Raw genomic sequence first — 27802 nt, 5'->3', positions numbered from 1 at the left:
CCGAGTGACGAGCGCTCAGAGTCTGTGCAGTTGGCAGCATCTGGCCACTTGCTGGACCACGGACAGGCCGGCACAGGTTGCAGCCTCGGGCTCCTGGACTTTCCCGGTGCCTGTGGGATGCCAGAAGCTGGCTGTTCTGCTTCCTGGAACCTTGCAAAGACTCCCCAGTGTTTTCTCAGCTTTGAAAAGGCAACAAAGCGTGGTGTTCACGCACCTTGTGTTTTTGTACAATACTTGTATTTTTAACATCTAGCGCAGGCTTGCACGTATCAGGTGTTCCGTGGTTGCTTTTTGAGCAAGTGAGAGAACAAGTGCCTTGACCTCTGTCCTCTGGGAAGCCGAGGGGGTGGCCTCTGCCCCCGTGCAGGCTGTCCTTCTAAGAGGTCCTGGAGTGAGGTCCTTCTCTGTGCTCTACCCCCCACCAGGCCAGCTCTGGAAGCCACATTTAGGGGAGCCACAGAGGCCACCCGCTTTAGGGGGTCCTGCTTCTTCCTTTGAAGTAGGATTGGGTGGAAAATCACATGGAATGGGCTCGATGTAAATATCTGGTGAGGCCTTTGCTTAAGGCCCCAGGGTTTTCTGAATCTCCTCACCCTTCCTCTGGCTGTCCTCTCCCCCCTCAGCTTCTCTGTTATTTTAAAATCCATTCCCAGAGAAACAATTCCTATGGCAATAAGAACACGGCTGCAGGCTTCTCTTGGCTTGAACTGGTCCGACACTTCACTGCCGCTTCGAGAGTGTGCAAGCTGGACCCAGACCAGCTCTGCCTGGAGCAGGGGAATAGAGTAACAATAACGAACTGTTAGAGGGTTTTCAGGAATCCTGAAGCAGATCCTACGGAAGGAGATACACGGCACGCTCTTCTCCTCTCTGAAGAGTCAGGGGTCCCCAGCTTCCTTGCCTGGGCTTCCTTTTCCCGCCTCCCTGAAACCAGGGTCTAGATGTTTCTTTGGTGGCCTGGACAAGACCACCTTGAAAGAAGCTGGACCCGGTCCAGGTTAATTCTGTAACACTTGGGCAAGAGGCGGGGGGCTCCCACCTCCTGGGCCTCTGTCTGCCCCGCCCCCAGCCGCCCCTAGAGTGATGGGCGGGAAGGTCAGAGCTGGCCAGCTGACTGCTGACCTTTGCCAGCTCCCCTGCTGCCTGTAACGATGTTGCCAAGCTTGTTCCGTCAGGTGTTAATGGAAGTTACGAGAAGCATCCTGGGAAATGCTCGCGAACCGAGCTCAAGAGTTTCCTTAAGAAAGAGGCAGGGTGTGAAGAGCAGGCCCTGGAGCCAGGAGGTCTGTGTCTGAACCCCCTCTGGGTGGCCCTGTCCAAATCACCTGACCTCTCTGTGCCTCAGTCTCCTCATATGTCAAATGGGCATGGGTTTACTTCCTCAGGTTGTTCTGGGGCTTCAACGACTTAATATTCATAAAGGGCTTAGAACAGTATCTAGTTGACACTCTATGTAGCCCCATGAAATGAAAAAGGCTTTCCCCGAGTGGGCATTGTGACGACGGACCTTGCAAAGCTTGGGGCAAAGAGGACTTTTGCAGACATCTGGGACCACTGGATCCTTTCCTGGGGAGCGTGTTGTTTGCTTGGTGCTCCAGACGCGGTGCTCTGGGAAACGCTGGCCTAGTGGGTCAAGGTCAAATGCCTCGGCAGTTATGGTGCCCTCTGCCTTTTGCAAAGGACCTCTGGCTGGGGTCACTTGCAACCTGGCCCTGCGGTTGCCCACCCTGTTGCTGTGGAGGAGCCAGAGAAACACGGAAGGGAGGGTCCTGTCAGGGTTTTGCAATCCCTGAGAGCCCGCTCAGGTTTTCAAGGCCAAGGGTGAGGGATGGGGGCTGGTCCTTTCTCCCAGCGGAGCTTCCACCACTGGGTGGGGTGGGGCGGTGGGTGAGCACAGAGGGTCGCCCTCAAAGTATGACTGGGGCGCAGGTTGGAGGGTCTGGGGTCCTGAGATGCCCGTGGCGAGTCAGAGGCTGAGGAGTTCTGAGGAGCTTTGTGTCCCGGGAGTGTGACAGCTGAGGGGACCCTGTGTGGCCCCAGGATGGGGGAGAAGGGACCGGGGGACCCACAGCCAGGCCAGCCCTTCCCTTCATTGACTCAGCGCCTCACAAGTAACCTGAAACTAATAGGATTGGGCCGAGATCAAATGAGGAAATGTGTTTATTAAATATGCAGGCTCATTATTACTCAATGCAGCCTGCTCACTGGCCGAGGGCCCCACCTTTGCAGCTCCCTCTAGACCGAGTCCACTAGCAGCCGAAACATTTTATGTCTTTGAAAGGGTCTGGTCCCCTCCCCCTTCCACATTCTGGAAGGTCAGGGACTGTGTGACATTTGCTGAGAAGTCTCCCAGTTCCTAGCACTCAGGAGGCCCGGCAGAGGGGCTTCTCCGCTTGGAGCCTTTGTGAAAGGCTCAGGCTTCCCTCTTCCCCAGAGAGTACCTTCCGGAATCTGGCCCTGCTACAGGTGGCCCGCTGACCCCGCCGGCCCTGCCGGCCCCCGGAGGCGCCAGGGCCTTTGGGGAGAAGGTGGCAGTTTCCTTCTGATTTGGCTCCAGCTGTCTGCACCCCCACCAGTTGCCTCTGGCATCTGACATTTTTGTCATTCCTGCAAGGGCTTATCTGGGGAATCAGCACTTACCTCTTCCTGCCCCTCCCTGATTGACTTGGCCAGACGGCTGATTCTCCCTTCTGAGAGATCTCAACCTGCCCGGACACCCTCTATTTCTGGGGTCATGGGATCCTGGGCCTCTACAGGGTTTGCCAGGCTCTTTCTTTCTTTTGTCCCCTGGCTGACGATGACAATTAGCTCAGATCCTGAAAATCTTCATGCAAGAGCTCTGAATACGCACCTTCTTGGAGAGGCAGCTGAACTGACGGGAGAGACCCCTATATCAGGGGCTTGGAGAGAGCCCAGTCCAACCCCGTCTAGCCTGCTTCTTGTCTCTCTGGATGCTCTGCTTATCACTGGCTACCTTTTCATCTCAAGCTGCTTCCTGCCTCGGGGCCTTTGCACTGCCTTGATCAGTTTTTGCTTTTTCTTGGCCTAGCTAGTTCCTGCTCAAAGCTTAGAGATCCGCTTAAACATCACATCTTCAGGGAACCTTTTGCTGGCCCCCCCTCCACAAGGTAAGGTAAGGCCCTTTTGTTAAATGCCCTCAGAGCTTACTCTCATACTTAGAAGTTCATGATAACTGTAAGTCAATCCTATAATTAATTGATTGATAATGAGTTAATAGTTGTCTATGCTAAGACTGTAAATTCTCCGAGGGCAGGGATCTTGTTTGGTGCTGTATCTCTTGGTTCTTGCAGAGTCCCGGGACCACAGAGAGTATCCAGGAAAGGACTAACCACTTTGCAAGCTGTGTTAGTTTCCTACTGCTGCTGTAACAAATGGCCATAAACTTTGTGGATTAAAACCGCACAAATTTATTGTCTTACAGTTCTCAAGGTTAAAAGTCTGAAGTGGGTCTCACTGGGATAAAAGGGATTCGCAGGATTGGTCCTTCTGGAGGGTCCAGGGAAGAATCCATTTCCTTGCTTTTTCCAGCTTCTAGAGGCTGCTGGCACTCCTTGACTTATAGCTCCTTCCTCCATCTTCAAAGGGCCTCCTCCAACCTCTCTCTCTGACTCTGATCCTCCTGCCTCCATTTTATAAGACCCTTGTGATTAGGTTGGGCCCACATGGATAATAATCCAAGATCAGCTCCCCACCTCAAGATCCTTAGTTTAATCACACCTGCAAAGTCCTTTTTACCATGTGAGATAACATATTCACGGGTTCCTGGGATTAGGATGGGGCATTATTTAGCCTACAGCACAAATGGAAATGAAAAGGGAAAGATTTGGGGCCTTGAAGAGTTGGATTGAGCTTAGATTTCAAACAGTATTAAGACTGAAAGTGGCTTTGAGCCTCAAAAACCTCTTAAGACTCAGCCTTGTGTAAAGAGTCATGATAAGGGCATGGCCTTCCCACTGAAGTTTTTACAGAGGCTGTGAGGTAGGGATTTAACTTTTGTTTTTTTTCCCCCACAAACCTCCCCTCACACTTCTACTGAATAATCCATCTATTCCCAATAATTTGAAATGCCACTTTTATCACATACTAAACTTCCCTATGTACACAGCCCTTTTTCTGAACCCTTAATCTGATCTGGTGCCAAAACTACACTATTTTCATTACTGTATCCTTACTCTTTGTTTTGTTAGTTGATAGAGCAATTCCTCTTTGCTGTTCATCTTTATCAAAATATTCTTAGCATTTGTACACTTTTTCTTTTGGGTGAATTTTATTTTATTTTTAAAATTTTATTTATTTATTTATTTTAAGTTTGATGTTTTTTTTTTTTTTTTTTTTTTTTTTTTTTTTTTTGCGGTACGCGGGCCTCTCACTGTTGTGGCCTCTCCCGTTGCGGAGCACAGGCTCCAGACACGCAGGCCTAGCGGCCATGGCTCATGGGCTTAGTTGCTCCGCGGCATGTGGGATCTTCCCGGACCAGGGCACGAACCCGTGTTTCCTGCATCGGCAGGCGGATTCTCAACCACTGCGCCACCAGGGAAGCCCTGATGTATTTTAATAGCAAACTTACAGGAAGAGCACAGAAGACAGACAACATTAAAAACATGTACTTGCATATAGGACAACTCATTTAGAAAAATATAGTGAATGGATGGAGTCTATTGTATGATAAAAATGCTACAAACACCATTTAGTTGCAGTCAATAAGAAATTGACTTGTTTTAAAAAAATTTTTTTAAAAATCCAAGTGCTGGCATTGTCCAGAAAAATTTACAGATTTATTTATAATTGTTATAAAGTTGAACTGCTGAAACTTGTTCACTGAAACATTTTGACCTGCCTTAATGCTTTATGTCCCTGCACTTATATTAAAAATTCACACACAAATGAAAATGGAAAAACTGCCAATACCTGATTTCTGTCCCCTATTTTTCCACATGCAATCATATACTTAGGTACCTTTTGACCCCATGGGGGGGAAAAAAAATCTAACGTTCAGAACTACCAATAACAGGAAGAGAATTTTTTTTTCTTTCTTTTTTTTTTAAAGAATGAAATGTTTCCCATCATAGTCGATTCTTAAACACCTTCTCCACGTACGCGGCGCGCTATAGCTGGATGTCTTCTGGCATAATTGTTACACGTTTGGCATGGATAGGACTCAGGTTGGGGTCTTCAAAAAGGCCAACCAGCTAGGCCTCACTTGCCTCCTGCAAAGCACCAATAGCTGCACTCTGGAAGCGCAGATCTGTTTTGAAGTCCTGAGCAATTTCCCGCACCAGGCGCTGGAAGGGAAGTTTGCAAATCAGAAGTTCAGTGGACTTCTGGTCACGTCCAATTTCACGGAGCGCCACGGTACCCAGGCCTGTAACGAGGAGGTTTCTTCACCCCTCCAGTAGAGGGCGCAGTCTTGCGAGCGGCTTTTGTAGCCCGTTGCTTCCTCGGTGCTTTACCACCGGTCGCTTTGCGGGCAGTGTGCTTTGTACGAGCCATGGTAAAGAGACCCCCTGACTTACCCCACTTCTCCTTCCGCTGGAGCTCCGCGAGCTAGAGGCAGCGCTGGCGTTGCAGAGCGACAGCGGCGCGGTGGCAGCAGCAGCAAACACAATTGAAAGATCTTGGGTGAATTTTAGAATCATCTTTTCTTGTTCTATAAAACATGCTGTTGGGATTTTGATCTAGGCTGTGATGACTTAATGGATTAATAGAATTCAATGTTTATAATACTGTGTGTTTTTCCGTCTTTCTGCTCCATTTATCCAGAGCTTGTTAGATTTATTCTTAGGCATTTAGTAGTTTTTATTGCTATCGCGAATGAGTTCTTTTTGTTCCCTGACACTTTTAAGTGTTGATGTCTGGCAAATAGGAAAGCTGTTGATTTGGGGTACGTTGATTTTATGTTCTGCTACCATAAGACATTAAAAAATATTTTAATGGTTTTTCAGGTGGTTCTGTAGGGTTTTTGAAGTAGAGAATCCTATAGTCTTACAATGTGTGTGTGTGTGTGCGCGCACGCGCGCCCATGTGTGTGTGTGTGTGTGTGTGTGTGTGTGTTGGTCACTGTGTAAGTCAACAACTTGGCTGAGTTGGAAGAACGAGGCTTCATCTTTCTTGCAGAGGATGGTGAGGCAGAGGGCTCGCCATCTTGCCCGTGCAATGCCTGGACCCTCACGCCGCGTCATGGAGAGAGGGAGGAAAGTGGGCTGTGGCTTGGTCTCCCCCGATGCACCTTCTCTGCTCCCTCTTTCCTCCTTGTTTACTCTGAAGAGAGGCAGACAATGTGTGGGTCCTGGACGTGGTTAGAAGATGATGGTATATTTGCCTCACTTCTTGGTTTATTGATAGGGTATTTTTGGAGTCCGAGGACCCAGGATTCACCCACCTTTCCCTCCCTTTCATCCCCCCTTTATTAAACAAATAGCCTAATAATAGACTGCGGTTTCTAGACTCCTTGTAGGGCCAATCATTCCGATGAGGCTAAATTATTTCTGCCATTATCACGCATCTGCCCTCTCCTTCCCCGTCAGTGACGACTTATTCTTCCTGAAAGCAGCCCCGGTCCTAGACCATGAGCTGTCAGCTTCTGTTTGGTCTATCTCTTTTTCTCTAACAAAGCCAGCATCTGTTTGAAGCGGGTGGGGAGGCAGATGCTGGGCTGGGAGTGCGGAGCATGTGAATTCCTCCCTCCCCCCACCCAGCTGGTCTTATGCCGGGAAATGCAGTTAAAATGAAAACCAAGGGCCATCTTGTTTAGCAGAGCCAAGAACATGAACCTATGTCCTTCCACACTGGTGCTCAGGTAGATGGGGTTCCCTGAAAACCACAGGTGGCCCAAAGCATTCCTAAGGTGAGAGAGCAGTGTTTCAGACTAGCATGACTCTCTTCTGTAGACAGATGCCAGCTGTATTTTAGTCCACGCGTTAGCTGTCCAGTTGCTGCGTGTGGACTGGGGCTGGCCGTGTGGGCCAACTCCGGTCCTCTGCACCCACTGGTGGGGAAATCACAGGGACAGCTAAGACTGAGTCACAGCTGTGTCCCAGAGAATACAGAGGGCCAAAGTCATCATTGCCTGGGATCTTGGCACATCCTAACAGGGAAGCTTCGGGGGGCCTGGGGTTGTCTGCCTTGGTTATCTCCATATCCCTGGAATCTGCCCATATGGAGCCAGAAATAGGTGATAAAGCCAAGTAGGTTCATGCTGGGTGGGCCTGTGCCATCTGTGAGTAGGTAGGCAGGTCAGTTTATAAAGGTTCAGCGAAGTTGGGCTGCGGTGGGTGGTCCCAAAAAGCACAGACCTAACACTCAGAACTTTGGAGTCAGGCAAATTGACATCAGAAGCTTGGCCCCTCGTCTAGCTGTGGGCAAGTTCCTGTTACCCTGCATCAGTTTACACATCTGTGAGATGGGGCTAATCCTAGCCAGTTCCTGTGGGAGCACTCAATGAGCTATTTGAATCGGGGCTGTGTGTTCTACTTGGAATCTAGAGTGCACAGTGGCCCCTGGGGTGGGTTGTTTTGCCTTCTGGATGGCGGAGCACCTGGCCATGTGGCTGCCACAGCACCTGGCCATGTGGCTGCCACGGGCAGCTTTCCCCAGGTCCTGTCCTGGCTTGCTTTATTCTTGTTTCATGTGCTTGTTCTGCAGCTGGGCTTCGAGCCCCTTGGGGTCAGGAGCCCAATCCTAGATGGCTTTGTCTGCCCCAGCAGGTAACCCGGGGCTGAGCCTGGAGCGTGGGCTCAAACAATCCCTTATTGATTCAACGGCAGCCCAACTGGGACACCACAGTTGCTTTCTAGGCCAAGAAGTCCAAGTCGCTCAGGATCCTGGAGTTGCATTCTAACCTGGAATGAACCAGGGAGTGAACAGGGCCCCGCTGGGCCATGACACAGTGTGAGGGTCCAGGCATTGCACGAGCAAGGAGTTTGGAAGGAAAGTGCAATTCCCTGGCTGGCCGTTGGCAGGGAGGCGGGAGGGCTGGAAGTTGCCTGCCTGCTGGCCCTGGGCAGCTGCACGCGGGGACAGCTGTCTCAGCTTCGGACATAGGATCTGCCCCAAGATTAATAACAGAGCCCGGCCTTGCCCGTGGGGAGCAGAGAGGGGCTTGGGTTACCGTGCACCAGGAAATTCGCCTGCCCCACTGACAGTGGGTGGGTAGCCGGCAGGATGGATGGGCTCTGGGGGCTGGGGGGCGTCTGGGCAAGACAGCTCAGTGCGGGCCCAGCCAAATGCACCCCGACGGGATGCAAGCTGACCCTCCCAAGGGCCGCTTTCTTTCCGCTGGACCCGAAACCGGCAGGAGCTGATCTCCAAGAATTATGTGAAGCGTTGGGAATGGAAACCAAATGTTGGTGTCAGGTAGAGAAAGCTGATGGAAGCTCTCGGCCCAGCAGGCCTGGCAGCAGCAGGGGTTGGGGCCCCGGTGGCCAGCACAGATGTTTAGGTGAAAGGGGCCTGACATCTTCTTTCAGAAAAAGGTTTATTTTCCCCCTGATTGTATTTATCATAGATCATCCGGGAAATACGGAAAAGTGGAAAGAAGGAAATCATTTATAATTCCATTTTTGTCGGTTTAAAGTTTTTAATTCTTTTTATTGTGATAGAATACACACAACTTAAAAGTTACCGCCTTAATCACTTTTATATGAACAGTTCACTGGCATTAAGTGTATTCACACGGCTGTGCAACCGTCACCACTATCATCTCCAGACCCTTTTCATCTTGCAAAGCAGAAACTGTGCAACCGTTAGACGCTAACCCCCCATTTCCTCCTCCCTGCCAGCCCCTGGCAACTGCCTTTCTACTTTCTCTCTCTATGGTTTTGACGACTCGAGGTACCTTGTATAAGTAGAATCGTACAGTGTTGGTCCTTTTGTAACTAGCGTATTTCACTCAGCATAATGTCCTCAAGGCTCATCCATGCTCTAGCATGTGTCAACATTTCCTCCATTTTTAAGGCTGAATAATATTCCATCGTATGGGTGGACCACATTTTGTTTATCCATTCGTCGGTTGATGGTTTCTTCCACCTTCTGGCTATTGTAAATAATGCTGATAAGGACATGGGTGTACACATTTCTCTGAGGCTCTGCTCTCAATTCTTTTGGCTAGATACCTAGAAGTGGAATTGCTGGGTCATGTGGTAGTTCTATTTTTAACTTTTTTGAGGAACTATCATACTGTTTCCCATGGTGGCTGCACAATTTTATGTTCCCACTAACAGTGCACATGGGTTCCGATTTCTCCACTTCCTTACCAACACTTGTTATTTTGTAAATTTTTTTGGATAGTAGTCATCCTAACGGGTGTGAAGCGGTCGTTTTGATTTGTATTTCTCCAATGATTAGTGATGTTTAGCATCTTTTCACGTGCTTATTGGCCATTTGTTCATCATCTGTAGAGAAATGTCTATTTAAGTCCTTTGCCCAATTTTGAATCAGGTTTTTGTAGTTGTTATTGTTGAATTAGCAGTGTACTTTATATATTCTGGATATTAACCCCTCATCAGATATGTGATTTGCAAATATTTTCTCCCATTGTGTGGGTTGCCTTTTCACTCTGTTGACTGTGTTCTTTGATGCATAAAAGTTTTAAAGGTTGATATAGTCCAAGTTATCTATATTTTCTTTTGTTGCCTGTGCTTTTCATGTCATATCCAAGAAATCATTGCCAAATCCAGTGTCAAGAAGCTTCGGCCCTACATTTTCTTTTCTGTTTTGCCCTAGGAGTTTTACTCTTTTAGGACTTACATTTAAGTCTTTGATCCATTTTGAGTAAATTTTTGTAAATGGTGTAAGGTAAGGGTTCAATGTCATTCTATTACAACATCATTCTATTACATGTGTACAATTTTCCCAACACATTTTGTTGAAAAGACTGTCCTTTCCCAATAATTCCATTTTTGCGAGGCATATTTCCTTTGGTCTTTGATGTGTGCTTGCATATATATATATATATATATATATATATATATATATATATATGTATAATCTTGGGTCCTGCCTTTTAACACATTCTCCTGGAAGCCTCCATGAAGCGGTCTTCAGTCATTATGTAGATATTCCAGATGCCCAGGGACTGGCAGGGACTGTTAAACAGTTGCTGAGTGTGCAGAAATGGTTCAGAGAAGGTCACTGTCTTCAAGGTCCAATAGAGGAGACTAAATGAACAATTATCACAGGAGGTCTGGAGTCACAAAAGTCTGGACAAAGGGATACAAGGAAACAGGCAGGAGCAACGTGGTACCCGGGACAGCTGGGGAGGAGTCCCAAAGGGGGTGACATTTGAGGAGCCTCTGGAGGAAGAAGAGGCAGAGATGGGGAAGACTGAGGACGAGGATTGAGCAAAGGCCCAGCAAGAGGGTGGGAGGGGGCCCGGCATGGTGGGGCCCTGGGTTCTGAGAACAAGTGACAGAAGCAAGGATGGAGGTGAGCATGGTTCGTCCTGGGGGCCATGAGGAGCCTCTGGAGGTCTGGAAGGATTGGAGTGGAGTAAGGTGGGCCACCAGATAGGATGCCCGTCAGAGCCTTGCCGTCATATAAAGTCAGGGGCTCATGCTATGTCACCAGTGTGCAGAGAGATGAGTACAGCTCGGCAAACGGTAAACTGGTAAAATGGCAAATGGTAAAACCTTCCGGAGAATATCTCACCAGTCACAATTCACCACCACCCTCTTTCAAGGCCTGTGGAGGCTGAGGCATAATGTAGCACAGGGGACGTGATCTCGCCCGGGGGTTTGTTTCTGAGGGTAGTATAATTTGGTGGCCAAGGATCTGACTCGTAGTTTGAGTCCTGCCTCTACCACCTGCCAGCTGTGTGACCTAGGAGAAACCATTTCTTCTCCACAAGCCTCGATTTCCTCATCTGTAAAGTGGGGACAACCATCATATCTACCCCAAAAGTGGAGGAGAAGATTTATAATAGACTTTATCACATTAGGAATTATTATTATTTTAAAAATTAATTAATTAATTTTATTTTGGGCTGCGTTGGGTCTTGGTTGCTGCCCGGGGGCTTTTCTCTAGTTGCGGCGAGTGGGGGCTACTCTTCATTGCGGTGCGCCGGCTTCTCATTGCGGTGGCTTCTCTTGTTGCAGAGCAACGGTTCTAGGCACGTAGGCTCAGTAGTTGTGGCACACGGGCTCAGTAGTTGTGGCGCACGGGCTTAGTTGTTCTGTGGCATGTGGGATCTTCCCGAACCAGGGCTCGAATCTGTGACCCCTGCATTGGCAGGTGGATTCTTAACCACTGTGCAACCCAGGGAAGTCCCGGAGGAGAAGATTAAACAAGAAAAGCCTTTAAAGCACCTTGGTGTTATCCATCTTGGATCACGTGTTTTAACTTTTAATTTCATTTGTAAACTTTTATGAAAGTTGCATATGTACATAGTTTCAAGAACCAAACAGTCCTACAAGGCTTAAAATGAAAAACAACAGCACTTCATCATCCACTTCCTTTCTCATGTTGTCCGGAGACCACCACTCCAACTCTTTTAACTTTTCATATTTTTAGTACTTGCACCCACATCTCTAAGATATGTAGTTACATTGCTACAGCTTTATTTTTCTGTTTCAGGCATTAGGTATCAGTTTTCCACTATGAAAGATGAGAGTGGAGCATCTTCCACACGCTGCCCTCCCCTTCACACACATTTCCCGTGCCCCCATTTCCCCAAGACACTTTATGTCACAATTCGAGTTAGCACAATACTCAGGTCTTACATTCTATGCCAGGTGATAGCTGAGCCATGCAGTGTACTAGGATGGCTTTTCCTGAACACATTTTTGACCCTTCTTGTTTTTGTTCACTTAGCTTTTCTGTGTTTTTATTAATGCACCTCCAAACTCTCTCCCAGTTGTGCAGATTTCCTTCTGACACTTCATGAGATATTCCATTACTTGCATCTTCTTCCAGCAATTGCTCTTTGAACCTCTCATCTGCTGCAATCTGGGCAGGTAGAAACCTACAATTTTGGGATTGCTTTTCACCAACAGCCTGGGGATTTCCTTTGCCCCAAGCTTCCTCCCTGTATTGGGCCCCCTTTTTCCTACAGTTCATATCCACTCTTTTTGGTTTGCTCCCTCATTGTGATGGAACACATCCTCCAGTAGCTTTCTGAGAAAAGGTGGCATGTTTACGAGGCTTAAGGTTAGGTGTTCTACCCAAGAGCCAAGGCTGAGACATTTAAGTATTTCTCCTGCCTGCCTTGTCCACGGGGCTTTACACCAGGGTCTCCCACTGACTTCCCATCATCCTCAGGCTAGACTGCCAGGGATCCATAAACCCAGCAATGCGAGCTTATCCCTCTGAATTCATACTTTTTATTAGTTTCTGGCCTCTTACAAATTCCTTTCCTTTCTCTCCAACTTAGCCATGCACTCAGTAATATGTATTTTTGATATTTTAACCAGCATCATTAGCTGTGCTGAACCAGGAAGGATTTTGTGCACAAGATACGGGCCTTGGATGGGGGAGGGGAGGAGGGACAGTCTGGGGAAGATAAGAACCAGAGCCTTTCTCCAAAGGCCACAGAGAAAATTGCCTGTAGGGAATTCACACTCAAACACTGCAGGTGGGCCTATGAGTACCGGGAACTATGGAGTTGACTGAGGCAAAGTCAACTTTGCATGGTCCAGGGGCTCATATGGGTCAGACACCCCCTGGGAGCAAAGACCCAAACTTCAGCTCAGTCACAGATGCAAACAAGCAGGGACAAAAGCAAGGGACAGATAAGTGAACACACAAGTGAACGCCTGACCCACCGTCTTCTGGGAAACTGAGGCACTGGCCTCACCTCTCCTCAGGGGCAGGTCTATAATTCCGAGGGGTCCTGGAACAAAGTCCTCTTCTGTGCTTCGTCCCCACCAGACCAGCTTTCCAGAAGCCACTTTAAAGAAGCCACAGGGGCCACCAGCTTTAGGGGTCTCGCTTTTTCCTTTGAAGTGGGAGCGGGCGGAGAAGGAGTTTTCCAGAAAATTCCTTGAGGCAGCCTCAATGTAAATATCTGGTGAGGCCTTAGGAATTGGGAACTGCTTCTCTGGGGCTGGGAAGCTGAGGGCCCGCTGCAGAGGGCTTGGGTGGAGGGCTGGGAAAGGGCCTGGCCAGCCGGGGCCTCCCCCACACCCCCAGAGCTCCGCTCCCCTCTCTCCTCTCCTGTGGCTCCAGGATTCCCTCCGAAGAGCATCCCCCCTCTGTAGGTCTCCTCTTTGGCCTGTGCCCTTTGCCCCCACCCTGCCTCTCCAGCCTGACCTGCTAACCAAAGCCTTCTGTGCGAGGTCAGCGCTGCCTGGCGGATGCCTGGGGGACGGGGAAGCGGAAGGGAAGGGGGGTGGGGAGGGCCCCAGCCTGCAGAGCCGGAGCAGATGGCGAAGAAAAGAGGCTTGTTTGCCTCGCCGGGGGTCCGGTTCCAGCACAAGAGGGGAGTGTGCTTGCACACGTGGGAACGTGTGTGGGGGGGAGCGGGTCACCCCCTTTTTGCTGGAAGTGCTGGGGCCTGCTGGGGATTCTCGTTGTTGTTTACCTTCCTGAAGGCCTGACTGTGTCTGGGCTGTGAATTCATCCCGGGCAGGGGCCATGACCCACCCCCCAGTTCCTGTGTAACCTGGGTGTGTGTCGGCACAGATCTGGTTGAGTGACAGCTGCACCCAGGAGACTTCAGGCGGAAAAGAGAGTCTTCCTCTTCTCCAAGGCTCTCTGGGGGAGGGAGCGATCTCTGCATTTGGACCCAGTTCTAGAGGCCTTAGAGCTCAGAGACAGCGTCTGTCCTGCTCACGGAAGTCCCTGGAACATCCTCGATGCCTAATTCCAATGGCAAACACTTCATTCGTGCTTCTCCTGTGCCAGGCGGTCCTCTTCCTGTGTTACGTGTATTGACTCATTCCTCACAATGACCCCACAGGTTAGGTGCTGGTATTATCCCCATTTTCTAGGTAGGGAAACTGAGGCCCAGGGAGGGAGAAGTCACCCTGGCCTTCACAGCAGAGCTGGGATGTGGGAGGTGGGTGCCGAGGCGGGAGGGTTCTCCAGATTGGTGGAAACAGCAGGAGCAGAGGTGCCCCGAGGGCAGCGGGTCTGGCCCTCGTGAGCCATCCGCACCCACCCCTGCGTCCTGTCTGTAGGCACCTTCCAACAGTTCCTTTCTTTTCGTATCAGTTGTTTTGTACCGCACGCCTTCTGTGTTAACTAGGGACCAAGTTTCCCAAAACCAGGCTTATGGTCACATCTGGGAACCCCGGAGAGGTGGCCAAGGTCTGTGACCCAGTTCCCGCTTGTCTGAACTGCACCTCCGGCCACAGGCTTGGTGTGGCCACCGCTCAGCTTTGTGGCCTGGGGCCACCGCTGTGTAGGAGGTGGAATAAAAGCCCCCAAAGATGTCCACACTCTACTCCCCAGAGCCTGTGAGTATGTGACCTCACGCGATACGCGATAAAAGCGACTTTGCAGGGCTTCCCTGGTGGCGCAGCGGTTGAGAGTCCGCCTGCCGATGCAGGGGACGCGGGTTCGTGCCCCGGTCCGGGAGGATCCCACGTGCCGCGGAGCGGCTGGGCCCGTGAGCCATGGCCGCTGAGCCTGCGCGTCCGGAGCCTGTGCTCCGCAGCGGGAGAGGCCACAACGGTGAGAGGTCCGTGTACCACAAAAAAAACCAAAAAAAAAAAAAAAAAAAAAAAAGCGACTTTGCAGATGTGACTAAATGAAAGCTGCTGAGGTGAAAGATGTTTCTAGATTCCAGGGGAGCCCAGGCTAATCACAGTGCCCTTCGAAGAGGGAGGCAGGAGGGCAGATGTGACGACGGAATTAACAGGTCAGAGTGATGTGAGGGAAGGACCTTGAGCCAAGAACTGCAGGCAGCCTCCAGAAGCTGGAAAAGACTCGGGACAGATTCTCCCCTAGAGCCTCCAGAGGGAACCAGCCCCAGCGATGTGAGCCCCGCCGACACCTTGACTCCAGCTCAGTGAGGCTGATTTTGGACTTCCGGCCTCCAGAGCTGTAAGATAATAAATATATATCATTTTACATTGCGAAGTTGATGGTAATTTGTTACAGCAGCCCTAGCACACCAACACACCAGGTCCCCACGCGGAACCACAGTCTTTTCATCTGGAGGATGGTCACAGCACCCACGTCCTGACTCCAAGGCTCTGGAGATCAGAAAGCAGGAGACCTTCCGCTCTTCTGGGCTGTTGCTGGAACTTTCTGTCACCTAAAGCGGGTTTCTGCCCATCCGCGGATGAATGGACAAAGAACACGTGGTCCTGATGTGCAGTGGAATATTATTCAGCCTTTAAAAAGAAGAAAATCCTGCAATTTGTGACAACATGGATGGAACTGGAAGACAGAATACTAAATGAGATAGGCTAGATGCGGAGGGACAAATGCTGCATGAGACCGCTTATAGGAGGGACCTAAAATCGTCAAATTTACAGAAGCAAAGAGTGGGATGGTGGGAGGAGGGGCAATGGGGAGGTACTAGTCCAAGGCTACAAAGATGAGAAAGTTCTAGAAATGCTGTATAGTTAACAATGTGTGTTTAAAAATTTGCCAAGAGGGTAGATCTTGTGTTAAGCATTCTTACCACAAAATAATAGTAATAATAATAATGATAATAAATAGGGCAGGAGGAAACTTTTGGAGGTAATGGATATGTTTGTGGCATAGATTATAGTGATCACTTCCCTAGCGTATACTTACCTCCGAATTCATCAAGTTGTATCCATTAAATATGTACAGCTTTTTGTATGTCGGTCATACCTCAATAAAAAGGTTTAGGAAAAAAAAAAAAAAAAAAGCGGGTTTCCAGGCCTCACTGTTGTGAGGTCTCTTCTGGAGGGGAGAAACCCTTATCCAGAGGAATTCTAACCAAAAGCTCAGCAGTCCCACCACAGCCCTGATTAAAAGAAGGCTTTCTAGCAGGAAAACTGCAAGTCATTAGTTTTCAGCTTTTTCTTGCGTGAACGACCGTTGGGAGGCCTGGTTCACAGCATCCTGCAGCTTGTGATGCATTTCATTTTCTGCCTTGATCCCATGGCAAAACGCACAAACAGGAGTGCATTAGCCGGCCTGGTCCTGGTGGCCGCGCTCCTGGGATGGATGGGGTATAGATGGAAGGTCCCTCCTGAGCTGCCCTGTGCGAACCACCTGTCTGCGGCGTTCCTGGGAGGAAAGCCCTTTCATCGGCGGGACTGGAGGGACAACGGCACTGCAGAAACAAACCAAGAACTTGAAAGCGTGTCTCGACGCCAGATGCCAGGGGAGAGGGGCAATTCTTCTCCGGTGATTTTGTGTCTTTCTTGTGGCCGGCCCTGTGGTGCCTGGAGGACTTGGGCAAAGCCGCCAGACGAGAGGGGAAAGGCGAGGGGAAGGTGGGCTGCCCGATCAGGGGGGCATCTGCCCTCAGTCACAGCGGAGAACAAAGCGGGGCTGAGGAATTACATTGGACCAGGCTTCTCTGGAGGCTGCAGCCTTCGGGTGGGGTCTCAGCCCTGGGGTCAAGCACACAGGGGCTCTGGAGAAAACCTCCTGGAACTTAGCTGTGTTCACGTCCTGCCCTCGCTTACACGCTGTTCGGAGGGCTCCCCCGGCCTCAGGCCTAGGCTGGAACCCCGAGGCCACTCCAGCCACACACCGCTTCTCTGGCAATTCTAGCGCTTTCGAGCTTTTGCAAATGACCGTCCTCCTCCCGAACGTTCCTCGGTTCCTCGGCCCCGGCTCGGAGTCAGGCCGATGCTGGAGGCTGGGGGTCCTTCCCCTCCGCCCAGGACTGTGTGCATCCTGGGGGGGACCTGGGAGGCCTGGACCAGTGGCAGCAGGAGTGAGAGGGTGATGCAGCAGCCCAGCGGGTGCTGAGGAGGTAGCATAAAGCCCCGGTGCGGGCGAGGGGGCCGAGGTGCTGGGGAATGGTGCTGTGTGCTGAACGAAGGGCCGAGGTGTGGGGAAGGGAAGTCGGTTTGGTGTGATGCTGGGTTTGCATCTGAGCCTGGGGAGGGTGCAGTGCCCGGACGTCCTGGAGAAGGTGACCGGGGGCCTTCCCGGTAGAAGTCTGGAGTGGACGAGCTCCCTCCGGGCGGGCATAGAGGGAGACGGGGGAGGGTTCATGGGATCTGCGGGACCCCGACATCTAGATGAGGCTCAGAGAGGGAGGAGGAAGAGGAGGAGTTGACAGGGTTCAGAGAGTCAGGAGGGGAGATTTGGGAGCCAGGGACTGAGACGCGGGCGTGTGGACTCCTCTTTTGAGAACTGCGACCCCGAAGAAGAGGAGGAGAGAGAAGGACGAACCCAGGGCATGGGGACCAGGATCTGGTGCGAGAGCCCGGAACACGCAGGTCGCTGGAGTAAGATCCAGTGGAGAAGGGACGTGAAAGCATGAAATATACAGGGGTTGGGAGGTGGGGGGGCACCCGACATGGCCTCCTGATCGCAGGTGAGCTGAGAGGCGGAGGGGCCACCTGCTTCCAGGTGAGTGGGAGGGAGAGGACTCAGCCCTGGTGAGCCTGGAGGAGGCTGGGGAAGAAGCCAAGGGCGTGCGCACCTGTGGGCTCAGCGTTCTCAGTGGATTGGGAGGTGGGCGGCCTGCAGGTGGGGGGAAAGGAGAGGAGGGGAGGGGAGGACAGCAGAGCATCTTGCTGGGGGACCAGGGAAGACTGAGCTGCCACCGGCAGGGAGGGCCCTGCCCAGGCAGGTCGCGGCTCTGGGGGATCAGAGTCCCTGGGCAGTGGGGCAGGGCCGGGGCGCTTTGACCTCACCATCCCTCCCTGGCAGAGCCAGGCATCTCCTCCTCAGGGGTCCCCCAGCATCACAGGTCCTGGCCTGTTCTCATCACCTGCCTCCTATTTCTGTGGTCCTTCGCATCGTCTGTGTCCTTCCCCCAGATCGCAGGTCTCCCTCCTGCTCTGTCAGCCACTGACCATGTCAGGGGCTGGTGCCTACAGAGGGCTTCATAAAAGTTAATGGATGGGGACTTCCCTGGTGGCGCAGTGGTTAAGAATCCGCCTGCCAGTGCAGGGGGACACGGGTCGGAGCCCTGGTCCGGGAAGATCCCACATGCCGCGGAGCAAATAAGCCCGTGCGCCACAACTACTGAGCCTGCACTTTAGAGCCCGCGAGCCACAACTACTGAGCCTGAGTGCCACAACTACCGAAGCCTGCACACCCTAGAGCCCATGCTCCGCCACAAGAGAAGCCACCAGAATGAGAATCCCATGCACTGCAACAAAGAGTAGCCCCCGCTCGCCGCAACCAGAGAAAACCCGCGCGCAGCAATGAAGACCCAATGCAGCAAAAATAAATAAATAAATTTATATTAAAAAAAAAAAAAAAAAAGGTAACGGACCGAATGGCTTAGAACCACCATCAGGAGCTCAGAGCGTCTTTGCTCTGGAAGCCGCAGTTCGACGGGGTAGGTGGACAATGTCTCACTTCTGTGCCTGACGTGACCCACACGGGTGGCTCTGCTCTGCTGGAAATTCACTCCAAGCCTCTGGCTGCAGGATGATTCTGGAGACCCAGGGTGTTTGCAGAACTACCTGCCTGGAAAGGATGTAGGGCTACGGCTTTCCCTGACGCCGCCAGTCCTGTGGGTGGTAGAAGCCTGGCCCTGGACGGCTGGAGGACGTGGTACCTTGCTCAGCCAGTCTAGTTTCCCAACTGTTCTGGCCTCTGGGCAAGAGGCCGTGTTGCTCGGGCCCTTCTGCCGAGGTGGGGCTGATGGCCTCTGTGATAGTCCCCCAGCTCTGATGCTGCCTTGTGAGTTCCATCTGCTGCTGATGAGGAGGCAGAGGCCCAGAGAGGGATGGGGCCTGTACATAGTCACACAGCAATTCCTGCAGCTGGATCCCCCAATCCAGAGCTCTGGAAGCTCTTGTGAGGAAGACTCCTGGAACCCACTGGCTGATCTCACATGGAAAGGGCAGGATCCACTGGTGTCTACCCATGTTTCCTGGCTACCTGCCGGAGGGGTTAATGGGCCATCAGTGAGTAGTGCTGATAGCAAGATACCTCTAAGAGGTAGGAAGCAAAGGCAGATTTGAGAAGTGGTGATCCCGAAGAAAAGGCAAACTTCACGAACAGCAGGATGTAATTCGGAACACTGCATTCATTCTCCTGGATTTTGCCCTTTGCAGGGGAATTGAGGCATTCCTTAGAGACTCCGACAGCTGTGGGTTTCTGGGGTGTCATGGGCCACCCAGCTGGGCCTGGTGTTTAGAGCCGGAACCCCTTTCCTTTGGATAGGGATGCAGGTCCAGAAGGTGTTCTGCTCACAGGAGACTCCCTTGGTCGTAATTGTGTGTGATCCTCGGCGGGTATCAAATGCCAAATTCCACAGTCAGTCCCTTTCAGCCGTCACATTCCTCAGATTCTTATCAGTTTTTTTTTCCTCAAGTGAACACTGGGAACCACTCTCCCCGCTGATTGCAGAAGGAGGGGAGAAAATTAAAAACAGGAGTCCTGGCTTTCGTCCCTGACTCTGCTACCAGCTTGCCATCCACCTTGGGTCCTTCCCTTCTTTTCTCACCTGTAAAGAGAAGGGCTTGGGACAAGATGATCTTTGCAAAACCTCCTGTGGTACAAAGCTTTCGTAATCCTCCATCCAAGCCCATAGCAAGATGCTGTCTGGAAAATACACCTAAACAACATTCCGACTGCTTCACCAAGCAGGAGGATTTTCCAGCACATCTGCAGCGGTGGGAGCTTAGGAGTGGTGGCCTTTCCATGTGTCCCCTCCCTCACGGGGCACCGTTCCTTCCCCTGAATGTTGCAGCAGAGATTCTCAGAGATGGGCGTTCTGAGTTCCAAGGGGCTGCTGGGCCCTCAGGAGAATGTTCCAGTAGTTTGCACCTCCCTGCCCAGCAGTCCGCTGTATGGCCTTTGGCCGTACCTTTTGGCAGCAGTAACCATGGCGGTCACTACCACTGATTTTCCTTTACAAGTGACAAACTGCTTACACATTCATTTATTTTTGTGGATTCCAGGCTGCATGTTATTATTACCATTTTATAGAGGAGGTCACAGAGGCTCAGGTGCCCGTTCAGCTAGGCAGAGCAAAACCAGGACTGGAGCCCGGCTCTCCTGACCCACCCACATCCTGGGCACTTTCCACACCCCATAGCGTGTGAGGTCACGCAGCTAGTCAGGTGCCTTGCGTGAGGCAGGGGCTCCATGGACATCTGTGCAAATCGGCGAGTGATGCCCCCTTGGCCCCGCCATGCAGAGCCAGCGCCTTGGCTGGCAGTCAACGGTGGAGTCTTGGGGTACATGCTATGCTGATGTTTATGGAAGTGAAACATTTACATCCCAAGGATCCTAAAACCCCAAACCAAGGAGCTGGTCGAGCCAGAGCAGTCTGACCCCTACAGACCCAGATATAGTCTCTGAAACTGTCCCTCATCTAGTGGAGAAAAAAAATGCAGATACCATTGGGTAAAGAGCAAAGTCTTCCTTTGTCCCAGAAAAGATAGAGCTAGTTCAGGATCATGATTATTTTTCCATTATGAAGTACAATCAACCTAAGTGCTCAGTAAACGTCACTCATCCCCGCAATGAGTCAGCAAGGTGCTGTGCATTTGTTCTGGACCTGCCAATGGTCCTCCGTGTCCACTGGGGCACCAGGATGTATTTGGTCAGTGAGTAACCTCTGCAGAAAGCAGAGCTTTCTTGTGTCCAAGATCAGGACAGGCTCTAGCAGTGTCTTTCTCAAAGACACGCTCCTTCGTGGTCTTTCTCAAGTGCACCATCTCTCAAAACCACCTACTGACTCAGATTCTGTGAGGACGGGCCCCGGGAATATGCATGTGTAACAGGTTTCCAGGTGATGCTGAGTAAGGAAGGTGACCCCATCCACTTGAAGGAAGTTGGACGCTAAAGCAGGACTACGGGTAACGTTTACTGAGCACTTACGATGTGCCAGGTTCAGGGGTTCTCGTGAAAAGTGCTGGTCATGGGGTCTGCTTAGCCAGAGAGCATCTCAGCACGTGGTCCCCCTAAACGTGGGCAGCAACGCTGACCCCATGCAACGCATCTGGCCCCATCTTCTCACAGCTTGTGGCAAAATGCTCAAAACCACATGGTCTGTTCAGCCACATCATATACTCCCTTAGCTGCCCTCCTCTGAATGGGAAATTCAACCCCTAAGTAGCTGATGTTCTGTGCAGGGCTCTTTCCAGCCTCCTCTCAGGGCCGGGGAGGCCTGAGGACCTGGAGTCTGTGCCATCGCCCTCGTTTTTTACAGAAACGTTTGGTCAGTTGCCGCGGGGCTTTCGGATCAACATCCTTTACCTCTGAAAGTCAGTGACCTTAAATGTACTTAAATTCCTCCCCGGCGGCGTTGCCTTGAAAAGGACCGTTCCAGTAAAAACGACTGTGAAGAGATGCAGGCAAATTGATCTGCTTATCCAAACACTCCTACTGGTTTTTGTGCCCTGAAAACCCATCAGGCCTTAGTGTAACATACACTCAGTTATCCTTACATAAACAAAACCCTAACTCCGGACGGTGGTTTAGGTGGATGAGAGATGAGAGATGGAGAGCAACGTCAGCCGTAGAGACACTTACTTTGTTGGGAGACACCGCGTCGTGGTCCGTGGGTTGGCCCCGTTCGGATCCGGGTGGTAAAGACCGTTTCAGGGGGCTTCCGCAGGGCCTCGGCCGGTCCCTTCGTGGTCTGTGCCCTTTTTATCCCAAATGGGCTCAGCCTCTGCCCTCCCCCCTGACACCACAGGGTCCTCCTGGAGCCCCACTGACCGGGTTCCCCTCTCATTTAAAAATCTTCCGAGTCTTGGGAATTCCCTAGCCGTCCAGTGGTTAGGACTCAGCGCTTTCACTCCGGCGGCCTGGGTTCGATCCTTAGTCGGGGAACTAAGATCCCGGAAGCCGCACAGCGCAAACAACCCCCCAAATCTTCCATGTCTTACCTCCTCTTTTCCAATAGGGTGAGCCTCCATGCTCTCTGAGGGTCAGTTGTGTATCTTCAGCCTCCATCCACCGAGTGGTGTCCTGCCTTTGCTCACCGTTGCCCTCCCAGGACGGGGCGCCCACTACACACGTGCGGGCAGCTCATTGCACCCATGGCCCACCCTCCAGAAACAGCTACCTCCCCAGCCTGAGGGGAAGCCTGCCTTCTGGGGGATGTCGCGTTCTGACCCGAGTCCGGGCCCTCTGCGGGCCCACGAGCAAGTGTTGTCTACCTCCCCTGCACTTATCTTGGCGGCGGGGAGAGCTGGCCTCCCAGAGCTGCCTCCCGCGACCACGGCCCCCAGCTTATTTCTGCTCAGGATATCTGAACGCTCCATTGTCGACAGGCCTCCGCTGCTGGAGGGGGCGGATGTGGACCCGAGGGGCACGGGGCCTTCCCCTCCACGTCACCAGCTCTTGGGCTTCTGACGTGTCCTCCTCCCATGGACACACTGCTCTGCAGGCCAACCTTGCCCTCCTCCCAGCCCTGGCGTCTCCTGCTCAGAGGACGGCGGTCGCAGCCCTCTCCTCCCAGCGCACTGGCTCTCGGTTTGTTCCTTTTCCTGTTGGGGCTCACGGCAGACACCAGGTGGAGTCTCCAGGAAGCAGATCCTGAGATGCGGTCCAAGAGGGAGGACGTGTATGGGGGGGCGCCTCTTAAGATTGATGCCCGTGGAAGGGAGGGCCAGAAGCAGGAATTAGAAGGAGAAGTTGAGCTTTGATGTGGACCCAGTGACAACTACCATTGACCTCCCAGGGGCCCTGCACCTACAATGGCCCTTCGAGTTGTCCTGAGGTCCATATGACTCAGGCTTTCATCTTGTGCAGGGACCAGACACTGGACGGGGCCCCAGGAAGAGGCGGCCCTTGGGCAAGGTGGTTCTGGGCAGCTGAGGTCTAAAGACCCTTCATTGAGGGGCATCTGGGTGACACAGCCCAGGGTCCACCGTATGTGGGCCAGTGCAGAGGGGAGCAGGGATGTTCTCGATGTTATCCTGCTATTAAGACGGCCTGAGACGGCCTTTGCCTTCTGCAGGCTGCACACACCTCTGACTCACGGTGAACTTACTGTCGGCGAGAACCACTGCGCCCCATCTGGGGCTTGTCCGCTGGCTTTTGGGGCTGCAGTGCAGGACTCCACATTTGCCCGGTCGTGTTTCACCTTGTTAGATTTGGCTCCTTGCTCTGGGCTGGGGAGATCTAGCTTGGATCCTGACCCCCTCCCAAGACCCAGGCCCTGCGTCTGCCAGCTCCCTGTCTTCCGCGGTTTCTCTCAGCAGCCCCGCTGACTTCATCATGGTCAGCGGCGTGGCCCTCTGCTGGCAGCACGGCCCCAGGTGGACACACCACTGTATGCCAAGACCCACGCACTCAGGGTGAGCTCTAAGTCAATTCGGCAGGGTAGCCAGGTGGCTAAGGGCCGGGCTCGAATCTGGGTTGTCTGTTGACTTGTTGGGTGGCCTTGGATGTGCCACTGTTTCCTTACCAGGAAAACTGGCATAACAGCAGTTCTGACCACCCAGGATTGTGTGAGGCTGAATGGAGGTCTGATTTAGGTAACCGCAGGGAGGAGGGGTCAGGGGACAGGACCAGGACCGGCTTGGAGCCCACCCTACGAGCCCTGCTGTGGCCTGAACTGCCTTCAACAGTTGTCCCAATGGTTTCACGCATGAGGGTGGGAGCTGTCCCCTCTGCTTGCTGTTTTGCATGTGAGCTGGTCCCCTGAGGGAACCAGCTCGTAAGGGCCTGCCAGGGGATGCTGTATTTGCTGTCTAGCTCTCTGCTGTCCGCACTGGCAAGGTGGATACAGCCTGGGGTTTGGAATTAGAAGGCTGATCTTCAAGACCTAAGATAAAAGGTATAAACGTCCAGCTACAAGATAAACGAATCTCAGGGATAAAATGTACAGTATGGGGGATATAGTCAATGATATCGTAAAAACTTTATACGGTGACAGGCGGTAACTAGACTTCTCGTGGTGATCATTTTGTGATGTATGGAAATATTGAACCACCATGTTGTACACCTGGAACTAACATAGTGCTGTAGGTCGGTTATACTTCAATTCAAAAAAAAAAAAAAAGAGAAAAGAACCTCAACTGATCGTTTATCACTGTGTGACCTCGAGTCTCCCCTGCAGTCTGGGGTTCCTTCTTTGTAGAATTCCTACCTGAGACTTGTTGAGAAGGTTAAACAAGGTCACGTATGCGTGTGAGTTGACGAGGGCAGCCATAACAAAGTACCACACAGGGGGCAGCTGAAACAACGGAAGTTAATTTCCTTAAAGTTCTGGAGGCTGGAAGTCCAAGAGCAAAGGTGCTGACAAGGGTGCTTTCTCCTGCCTGAGGCCTCCCAGAGAGCCACCTCGTCCCTGTGTTCACATTCGAAGCCAAACTTCCTCTTCTTATGACACCAGTCCTATTGGATTCAAACCCACCCGAAAGGGCTTCCCTGGTGGCGCAGTGGTTGAGAGTCCGCCTGCCGATGCAGGGGATGCGGGTTCGTGTCCCGGTCCGGGAAGATCCCACGTGCCGCGGAGCGGCTGGGCCCGTGAGCCGTGGCCGCTGAGCCTGTGCGTCCGGAGCCTGTGCTCCGCAACGGGAGAGGACACAACAGTGAGAGAGGCCCGCGTACTGCAAAAAAACAAAAAAACAAACCCACCCTAAGGCCCTCACTTTAATGTAATTATCTCTTTAAAGACCCTCTCTCCAAATACAGTCAGATTTTGAGGTAACTGGGGTTAGGGCTTCAGTGTATGAATTTGTGTGCGAGGGGGACACAATTCAGCCTATAACTGTGTGAAACTGCTCTGCCAGCCATGAAACGGGTCTTGGGGTGCTGGGCCGGACTCTGCCCACAGGAGAGGGTCTCTGTATGGTAAGGATCCTGGCAGGCTGGTTCTGTTTGCGCCAGACTTGCTCCTCCTGTCCCTGGAAGGGGCTGGCATCCGGCTGCTCTGCCCGCATCGCTCAGGCAACCAGCCCAGGCCCTGGGGGCGCTTTGTCATGGGTGTGGCCTCAGCCTCAACCGAATTGCCTATCCACTTGGCCATGGCCTTTAGGGTGCAAACCTCATTTCTCACAGAGTTTCCTGAGCCGAGCTGGCAGGCAGCCCCCCTGGAATTGGCCTCCGTAGGGGTCAGGCAGGTGTGGTCAGGTAATAGAACAGTGAGGGCCAGGTGGAAAGGGGCCTGACACAGGACACCCCCAACCTTGAGGTGGGTGGCTGCAGCCACAGGAGCAAACCCCACGGTGCTGAGCCCGAGAAGCGGTTTTTGGTAAGAGAGTGAGTGAATGTGGATGGGGGAAAGGTCCCTCTGGGGTGCGGGGCTTGGCATCAGATGAGCACACCTTTATGGGGCCTGCCCTGAGCCTGCTGTCCTCCGGAGCTTGTGGGCGTCAGGTGTGATGAGGGGTAAGATAAAGGCACGCGGGGGGCCCTGTGGAGCAGGGAGTCAGGGAGGGCTTCTAGGAGGGGACAGAGCCTGAATGGAGACGAGTAGGGTAAGAGTTGGCCGAGCGAAAGAAGGCGGGATGGCATACCAGGGAGGACAAAGTGACAGCGTAAATGGCAAGACGGAGGGTGGTGGGAGGTGACAACAGGGAGGTGGGTGGGAACCGTGGAGGATGGGGAGCTGGGAAAGGGTTTCCAGAGGCCAGGTGACAGGGCCAGATTCGTGGTTTAGGGCGCGCCCTCTGGTGGCACCTAGAGGAGACTGCAGGGAAACAGGGCGGATGCTGGCCGACCAGCAGGGCCGTGGCTGTGGGAATCAGGACTGCGGGACCAGGGCTAGGATGTAGGCAGGACTTGCCTGCCGTGGGGGCTGATCAGCTGTAGAGAGTAAGGGAGGGAAAATGTGGGTTCTGTGGCGATTTGCCCCTGGGGGTTCTGGGACTTAGTGGTGCTGGTCACCAAGATGGAGCGAGAAGGGGTTGGATCGCGATGTTGTCCGTAGTGGATGCATTGAAATGGTGTGTCCTGAGGTGTTCCACGGGCTGTGAGGATGTGTGTCCGTGCAAGTGGGGCACATATGTTGGGGTTCAAGAGGAAGCACTGAGCTGATGCCGCACTGGGGTGGAGCAGAGCATGGGACAGTGACATGGAGGCAGACTGGGTGGTCCTCGTGGGGAGGGAGATCACTGTCAAAGCCCTCGGGCTTGGTTCAGGCTCAGGGTCCTGGGAGTGGAGGGGAAGGTGAGACCAGGTCCCAAAGCAAAGCTCAGATAGACCTGGGGCTCGTGGGCCGGTGCGGGAGGGGGTCCTGGGGTTAAGGGGAGAAGGGCTGATGTGGGGGCATCCCCCGGGTGAAATAGACGGTTGGTTAGTTATGTTCAGAGGTGGGTATGGGCTGGCGGTGTCCTGAAGACCCCCTCCATTCCATCATGACATGATTTCCTGAAAGCACTTAGCACTTGTTTTCCCAAAGGACTCTAAATTAAGGATTTCACGGCTTGGCCAAGCCACAGAGCCAGACACGTAGCGTGGCAAAAGCTGCTGTAGGAGCAGCCCCCCGGGCCAGGTGGAGCAGGGCTCAGTCAGTTGCTCTTCCCCATCAGGGAGCGGGCCTCTCCTCATAAGACGGACCTGGAGGGGAGCAGATCCGTCCCCAAGGCTGGGAGTGAGTTTCCCGTCCTGGACCCTCCACGAGAGCTCAGCTGAGGAGGGTGAGGGAGAGGTGACGAAGGGATGTCGCTGAGATGATGCCGCCAAATAAAGCCAGTGCTGCCCCCCCCCATCCTGATGAAGGCTGCTGAGGCCACCCTTACTTCTTGGGCAGTTTGAAGACCAGCCCTGCAACTCCCCAAATCTCTGCCCCTGGGCCAGTCCTTCCAGTAGGGTCACAGAAGGGATGTACTTCTCCTGCCAAGCCTGTCTCTGGGCGGAGTCATCCTGTAGCCCTTACAGCCTTGTTCACCCATCACTGTGCACCCACCATGGTCAGGGGTGGGGGTGGGGGTGGGCGGTGGTGTGATGACACCCACCAAACAGGAGACATAGATATGATAGTCAGGAGATGGGGATCCTAAGGGGGGACCCCGTATCGGAGCAGAGTGGCTGCCACCGAGATTCCCTGGAACTGCGGGTGCCTGGAGATGAATGGGGTTTAGAATTCCATCTGAAAAGGCCCGGAGCCCTCTTTCCTTGTCTCTGCCTGCCTTCTTCATTGTTTTTGGCCAGGTTTTAATTTTGGGAAGCCATTGCCAGCCCATTAAAAGATCAAATGTCTGGAGATGATGAATTAAGGCATTTGAAAATGGTTTCCAATTCACAGCTCATTTCCCTATAGAAAGCTCTGACCCAGAGGTGGCTGGACCCTGTCTGTTCCAGATCGCCAGGGGCACATCTCAGGGTAGAGCACTGTCCTTGGATCGGACAGCAGTTCATCCCGAAGAGACTCTTGCTGAGTGCCCGAGGTGGAGCTGATGCTCCCTGGTAGAGATGGAGGAGGGGCCAGGCCCAGTTTCCCTGAGTAACTAGCAGAGGCAGTGGTTTGTATTGTACAGGTGCGTCCCTACCGGCCGCCTGGGCAGGAAGGCTGGATTCCCTTCCCAGCTCGGCCTCTGATTTGAGCCATGGGCAGTGAGGTTTCATCTCTCAGTACTTCTTTTCCCATCTGCAAAATAGGAAGGACGATCCTTACACTTGTATGAACATTGTGGGGTTTCAGTAGCCAGCTAATCAGTCATGACACCTTGGGGTAGGTAGTGCTCATTTAGTCCTCACAATAACCTTCAGAGGGAGAATTTTTTTATTTAACTGAGGCTCAGAGAGGGAACATCACTTTGCTCAAGTCACACAGCAGACTGGTGGCAGAACCAGGTCTTCTGATGCCTTTGCGGAGAGG

At 52.4% G+C, this 27802-nt stretch overlaps 1 protein-coding gene and 1 pseudogene across 2 annotated transcripts in view; one reads left to right on the top strand and one right to left on the bottom strand.

The window, feature by feature from the left end:
• Window positions 1-27802, top strand: part of COL26A1 (collagen type XXVI alpha 1 chain) — a 173094-nt gene that overhangs the window by 10568 nt on the left and 134724 nt on the right. The gene's annotated exons all lie outside the window — the stretch shown is intronic.
• On the bottom strand, window positions 5127-5511 carry LOC131741670 (histone H3.3A-like; annotated as a pseudogene).

Source organism: Kogia breviceps, chromosome 14 (assembly GCF_026419965.1).
Source record: "Kogia breviceps isolate mKogBre1 chromosome 14, mKogBre1 haplotype 1, whole genome shotgun sequence".
In the NCBI taxonomy this organism is placed as follows: domain Eukaryota; kingdom Metazoa; phylum Chordata; class Mammalia; order Artiodactyla; family Physeteridae; genus Kogia; species Kogia breviceps.
Note: the sequence above shows the minus strand (reverse complement) of the source record. Positions and strands in the feature narration are given on the sequence as shown.